Genomic DNA, 7,830 nt, shown 5'->3' on the forward strand with positions numbered 1-7,830 from the left:
TAACATACCACCATTCAATAAGATGGTGATAGTGAGCTTTTTCAATTTTTTAATTGGAGAAATAGTAAAATACCTTTATTGTTGACATTTTTGAAAACGTGTTTTTTTCTTTGTGTACTGTAACACATTCATGTGTTTTCATCTTTCTAGCAAAATAAATGTTTTACCCGTCTTGTTATTATGTAGTAATAAAGGTTACTTCCGTCGGTGTCGGAAAGGAAATTGAACAATAAAGGTTTCAAACTGGCTTCATCCTAGAGTTTTTATGATCATGATCAACAGGGAAATAGATCTGACATTAATGCTGGTGAAATGATTCCTGTTGCGATGATTGTTTATCAAAGTATCGTCATTTCCGTTTGGAGTGGCATGGCAGAAAAATCCAGCCGCAATGTGAAAAATCAAAACTCGTTTTTGCACAACTAATGTGTCTAGTTCTTCTAAAGGTACTTCGCACATATTAAACCCTTTCATATGCATCGTTGGGCCAATGGAGTAGTGTCTGCCTTTGTGTTTATGTTTATGTCGTCTTTCCTATCACACGTAAAATCTAGCGGTAGAAGTGTATATGTCTGCAGGTCTAGTCGAGTTGATGTTTCCCTGGTAACCCCATCTTTTGTCTTGTCGAGCCTGATTGCTATTTGTGACCACGCCCTCAGTGATCTGGACGCCGTCCAAGAACCAGCTCGCTGTCTGTGATTCGAGCACTCCACTCTCGGTACACCGCGCAGTAACTTGGCGGTTAGCCGTCAGGGAACTTGGTACTGTAAAAGTCACGGCAACTGTAGAGTAAATTCAAACATGCAGACATGCAAATGATTGTAAGCTATTTAAAGTTTGTCACTACACAATCAATATCAATGCAATCATGGATAGAAATGCTATATAGAATAGATAATTATAACTTAGTGAGATATTCCAACAACTTAAGTTTTGTTTTATTGTGCCGTGGTCATGCCAAGTATTGTGTCTCCTTAATATGAACACAGACTGATAGAAACGCTACTTTAATACACAAACGCACTTTATCAATTCATTTAACAATATGAGAGGAAGGATATCTTACCACAGGAATGCGCCGAGAACAGCAACATCCAAACGGTGACCATGGTTTGAGGCGCCATGTCGACCCTGCAAGTGTCCAAATAGTCTGCAAGAACATTAAACGCACACCAGATGATGAGTGAATACATTTACAATTAACATAGACACACAGAGAGAGAGAGAGAGAGAGAGAGAGAGAGGTTATGAAAGTATGGAAATAAAATCAACATTAAAGAAAAAACTGATAAAGCGTCTCCATTGCTATCGCTGCAACCAAGGGAGTGTTATTTGCAGGCAATGTGTATCAAGTTCGTACGTTTTCAAGCCAGATGCCAATAGTCAGAACGCATACAGTCGCTGCCGACTTCCTGTAAATCTGTGGTTCATTTACATCGAGACTGGTCTCATCGTAGACGAGGAAGCGCTGGATGGTGCACAGACTCTGGACACAAATATCACTCCGCCTACTGCCAAGAGCATGCGTCGTTGTGTACTTGTAATCTCTTGCAATTTGCAATTTACATCCTATGAAACTAGATTCTACGTCATTTTGAAAGATTTTTTTTTTTTTTAAATACATATTTGATTACCCTGTCTCTTTGGGAAAAATTCCATAGACTTGAGCACATAAAAACCGGCGTGCCACTTGCAAAAGCTGGCCCATATGTGAGATTTGATACGAAACTGCCTTGTAAACAACATCAGGAACTAAATAATGTCACGTTTTTCGTTTCGAATGGATTCTTATCACGTCAAATACCTTGCAAACGCGGCTTAGGTTTGAAGATTTGTTAATATGATATGAGTTTAAAAGTGATATATCAGAAGAGAAGAATACTAAAGAAAATGTGAGCATTCCAAGAGGTGCTTAGTGAGCTTAGATAGTATGTGTAACTTCTGTTTTTAACAGTGAATGTGAGGAAACTTAACAATTTTCTACAAAATTCAATATCTACTATCAATATGTTGGGGGTTTTTTTGGGTGGTGGGGGGGCATTCCTCATGTAAGTTTTGTGGTTCATTTTACTTAAAATGTAACTAATAACTCTGACAGTGAAACAAAAAAGTTTTTACGTTTCATTTGTTCTAAGACACTATTCCTCAAGTAGTTTCCTCAAGTGTATATAGTAGTTTCCTCAAGTGGAATTAGAGGCTTTTTCCCCCATTTCAAAACTAAATAAAAAAATGTCAGTTTCAGTTACCAGTGGTTTAAACTGAAAAATCTTCTGAGGTATGGGGTGCCATAGATATTCATTTGCTGTCCTCTCAATCTGTTATTTTTGGCATCAGTGATCTATACAGCTTGGATCGAGCATCAAATCATCTATCTCCAGTTTTTGCATGCCCTCTTAAAAACTTATGTACTCCAGACAGAATCTTTAATATGAGTACGTCGATTAACATTTCTGGTGTGGTACTATGCGAACAAGCGATAGAAACATGCCCATTTCCTGACGTTTACAAATGAGGATATTGATGTTGGTCACATGGATAGAAAATTCGTTAGATAAATGGTATTAATTCTTGAACGAAATATGAAAATAATTGAACCAATTCAGGCTACATCGAAAAAAGAAAGAAAGAAAAAATATGTGTCAAAATTACGCAGTTGACTGTACTTCATACACATATGACTTAAGAATAATGGAAAAAAAGAATGACATAATTCGAACAATGATAAAAAAACCCATTGTATATCATCGTGTTAATTCTATTTAGGCGAACTCTTGACGCGTATGATTTGTGATATTGATTTTGTCTATACAGTGTAGATGCCACTTTTTAGTAAATGTTCAGAGGTTACTTTGCAATGTGAAATATAAATGTACTAAAAGAACATAGATATGCAATATATATATATATATATATATATATATATTTGTAGAGGTCCCGCTAATAAACATTTAATCGACTTTTATTTCTATTATATCTATTACCATCGTGACTATTTTTAACATTACATTCTTTACAAAATAAAACATTGATACCTCATTCATCGACCACAATAAAGACTATACGTAAAACTTTACCTGTACTATCATTATCGCTATCTTGTGTTGTCTTACATGATATACAATATCATGTGTAGTATATATATATATATATATATATATATATATATATATATTATACATAGACCATATATTCAGTTTGTATTTTTAAGTATAATTTGATAAAGCGCTACATACGAAGGGGAAGCTTTGACGGAGGGTTATTAACCAGGGAAGAAATAAGTCTGTCATCTACTTCAGTGATGGATAAGGGAATTACTCATAATACTACACAGAACCAGTCAAAAACAAAGATGAAAATATGCTGTTTATTCTTTTTATTTTACTAAAGAAGTTAACAACAAAGTTAGTAAAATGCATAAACCATTCTTTATATTTTTGAAAGAACAGGCTTTTAAGTGCAAATTGAAGATAAGAATTGAATTGGTTTTCACAAAAAGTTCCTGGAATTCTGTGGATTCTTAGCTGTTCATCATATCTGCCGTTTGTGTATTCAACAAAGTCAACTTGAAAGTCTGACTTTGATTCCGAAATGTAAGCTTCATATGAAAAATAAAGCATATACAAAATACAGTATTGGCCTACATCACGTGGTTATTGCTGTAATTCTATTCATTCACAAATTGATACTCTTTTAAGAAACAAATCAATACATGTGACAACAAATATTTGTTCAGCTATATAGTGTCCTTCTGTTGTTTACATGCTTCCTCTGGCTGACTTAAACAAACCGATATGCATGTCAACATCACTTGTCTGACGTGGATGAAGTCTTTGTCTTGTTCGTCATGTCTGTCTAAATGTGTGTAATTTACAAAAATGCTCTGTGTAAACAACGTACAACCAATCATCACTTCCGACAATTTACCATGAAGTTAAAATTCTAATCTATGTACATTCCGCTTATCCTATAATGTTCACAGGGAAAATCTCGGCGCAAAGTGACTAGCCAGCACTCGACATATTACGTATTGAACGCAAGTCATTTTTGCAGCTCCAGACGTTGGAGCTGGCGCTAGTGCATTGTCAGCCAACGCTAAAGTACTTTACACACATGTATTTACAAGTCTTTAAACCAGTTCGCTATGTTTGTCACGATGCTTCTAAACTATGACTGTGAGTGTTACGTCTCTTAAGTCGTGCCACGTGGTAGATGTTGGCTCTCCGGTGTATACAGTCTGCGTGGCGATGCGTTATCATAATTGCTGCCCAGACACTATAATATACAAAATCTACGAGCCTTGTAGTGCATGATATCGTTGTGCAAGATTAGGATCTTCCAGGGTCCTTTTGTGGGGGGTAGGGTCCACTCTCGCTCTGTACCATCTTCACAAGCCTTTGACTATTGGTCCTATGGCTCTGGTTTACATTCCACACTGCGCGTCTTATTCGAGACGAAGAGGTATAGATGCACGGATTGACAGCTAGAGAGATTTGCGTATGGCGCCACTCTGTTGTGTATTCACCTTTTGAATCGCTATTCTCCACTGTGACAATTAAACTGGTCTCACATAAGTCAAGCGGTGTGAAATATAAAACTAGGCCACGAGGCTTGAAAAAAGGGCCACATCTTCACGTACTTGCCACCTGGGTGAGAAAAAGGAGAGAAAGACATTGAAGGGGGGGGGGGGGGGTACTGCCATGAATTGTACTTTTATTTCATTGGAACATTTATTTATTCATTCATCCACATATATATTTATTTATTCATCTATTTATTTATTTGCGGTGACAAAAGTGAAACATCACTAGCTATGCTTACCTTTCATTACGATGGCTAGTAGTCTGTGATTAGCTGTATAGGAAAGAGAAAATTACATAGTTTAATTCTGGTTTCTTTCACATGCAAGAAGAAATGCAGCACAGTGGTCACTAACAGGAGAACCTAAAGCATTTCTAGATCAGACTAAATGAAATGAAAACAGATATACTTCAAACATCAGAAAAGTATCAGTAATCGACTAATAACAACAATGGTGTTTCATGCTCTCTGAACAGAAATGATTGGCAATAACTGTGCTTAAAGTAAATAAACACATGTAAGCCTTTACCTCTATGGGAGAGGAGAGTTGTCTTCGTCTAATGACTGCAGCAACACACACCGCCACTGATAAGATGAAGGCGATCGTCAACAATGCTGCAGTGGTGGATTCCTGGAGCAACACTCCCTCTATAGTTTGCATCTCTGGACAGAACTTATCTGACGAGAGACGATACAGGTTGATGTTAAAATATGATATGTTGATGTCAAAATATCCGCAGGGTCAACATTCTCTGTAACTATAGGTTCAATCTACTTTCGACTTAATTGGCAGGATAAGTCAACATTTCCAAGAGTAGTTTGACATCTTAACGGTACCAATGGCACCTTACATCTCATCTGCATTTCTCTTTCGCCACCTGTCGACCTATGAATGCTTTATATCGACCGAAAATACCCATAATGGTAGCGTCAGCGCCAGCTGTGTTTTGTGTGACGTGACCACCAGGGGAATTCTATGCTCACTGAGCCTGGAAATATACCTGAACAACTGAAAAAAACAAGAAAACAACAGCAACAACAAACAAACTCCCACTCCCCCTCCAAAAACCAAACATGTTTTATCAAACAAAGCGAAAAGAAGAGGCAAATGATGCATTCTTCAAAAACAGAAAGATCAGCTGCAATAAGCGAAAGAGGCAGTCAGACAGAATGACACAAAACGTACTCTCCACTACAAATCCCATGCACAGGTAACGGGAGGCACGTTGGTACTATGTGCTACAATGCACTCCTGCTAGTACAGACATGGGTATAGCAGAATTCCGGATACAACGAAGTGAAAATTCCGGAAGTGACATTATCCGCTTTATATTATTTATTTCTTATTCTTTCGGTAATAACAAAATTCGATATAACGAAAGAAAACTGCTAGTCCCGATGACTTCGTTATAAAGGGAGTCCGCAGTATCTGGTTTTCTTACCTGTACGACAAAATGTCTTCGAGCCTGCAATCAAGTCATAGGCATTCATGACCTCACATGTGATCATGGTGCAGCTATTGAGTACTGGTTTGATAGTGATCGGTGTGGAGCCGTGAGTGGACCACGTGACATTATTCACTGTGATGACGTATGAATGGAAGCCTGTCTGTGGTTGGTACTCTCTAGGCAGGTGACACGACACCGCGAACATGACGTCATTATCATCGCCCAGAAGCTCAGAGACTTTGATTTCAATTACGCTGTCTGAAACATACAATCAAGAGTATAGGAAAATAGGAGTTAACTTCAAGAAGTAGAAGGCTTCGCGGTGCACCACGTATTCTTTCTGGATTATGTGAGTGGCCCTGAAAAGGGCCTACCCAATCCCGACGTTTCGGCAAGCATGTTCTCGCCGTTCTCAAGGGAAGTCTGGAGAACTTTCTCGAATGTCCTTCAATGTCTACGTATGCTCCATTGGTCAGAAAGACACGTGGTTGACATTATTATCACTTTTCTAATCGTTCGTCATGATGTACATAAATTTTGTGTACGTATAGTAGTTAGTATGGGCAATGGGAGAGGGGATGTGATATTTCATGAACTGATGCACAACTTCCCGTATAGTTTTATTTATATACCTTGAATGTACTCTGTAGGCATTGAATTCTGCAATGTTTTTCCTATCAAATTTCTGCAAAATCCCCGAAGATAAAAAGCACTGTAATTTAGACAAGTTATGTTCGTCACATAGGCTATAAGTTATAGGTATACTACAGGTTACAATCAGCTGCTCGGACTCTAACATTGAGATCTTAAAGAGGAAATCCAGTCCAAATGTAAATTAGTCTGATAAAAAAGTAGTAAAATCTTACGAGTTCAACCGTAAAAATTTGATTGAAATTGGATGAAAAATAATGATGACATTTTGAACTTTTGCTAATTTCTGCAAAACAGTTCTTGCTCTGTGGATATGAATATGCAAATGATCGAGTTAACCCTAATCATCATACCCTCACAATTTTCTATTGATCATGTACAAAAAGAAATGACGAAGGTTCTACGTTTCTGTCATTGGAATTTCAAACATGACGTTATTCCTAGATGAATAACTTCAGAATAGTGATAAATTAGATATACTAGGATTTCAGCCACGAGCATAATTGCGCTTGAATGAAAAACTGGAAATGTCAAAATTGCGTGTACAAATTATGATATGGTAAGTTGTGAGGGAATGACATGCTCACTTTGCCATTTGCACAGTATTCATTTGACTGTTCAAGAATTGTTTCCCCCAAAATAGTGAAACTTCAAAATGTCATAACTTTCTTATTTTTCACCCGATTTCGATCAAATTTATACCGTCGAACTCGAAATAATTTACTCTTTCTTATCAGACTAACTTTTGGACTGGATTTTTCCTTTAAGGACTTCAATGGCTCAAAGAAATTGGCGTACTGATCGCCTTAATAAACGCCTCTCACCGAATCAAGTATGTCAAGGACATGAATTATTACGCAAAAAAAGTCATAGTGTCCACGTTGCTATGACTGCTGACTGTTAAATTCCATTGCTTCACTATCTCTTAATCTATAGAATCTCAGGATAATAAATACAAAGCTGTATCAGTGCTTACCATCACCCGTGGGGCAGTATGTCTTTTCAGTCGATGTAGAGCCCACTCCATTTTGACCGAGGCAAGTCACGTGAGTACACTTGTCTGGACGAGGTGCTATGATAAAGGAAGGGACCTTTGACGATGAAACTATCTCCTGGTCTACCTTAATGACGAATGTGTGGATGGGAGGGTAAG

The sequence above is a fragment of the Diadema antillarum genome, unplaced genomic scaffold (assembly GCF_040938485.1).
Source record: "Diadema antillarum isolate AM-2024a unplaced genomic scaffold, OU_Dant_1.0 seq00000778_RagTag, whole genome shotgun sequence".
Lineage (NCBI taxonomy): Eukaryota > Metazoa > Echinodermata > Echinoidea > Diadematoida > Diadematidae > Diadema > Diadema antillarum.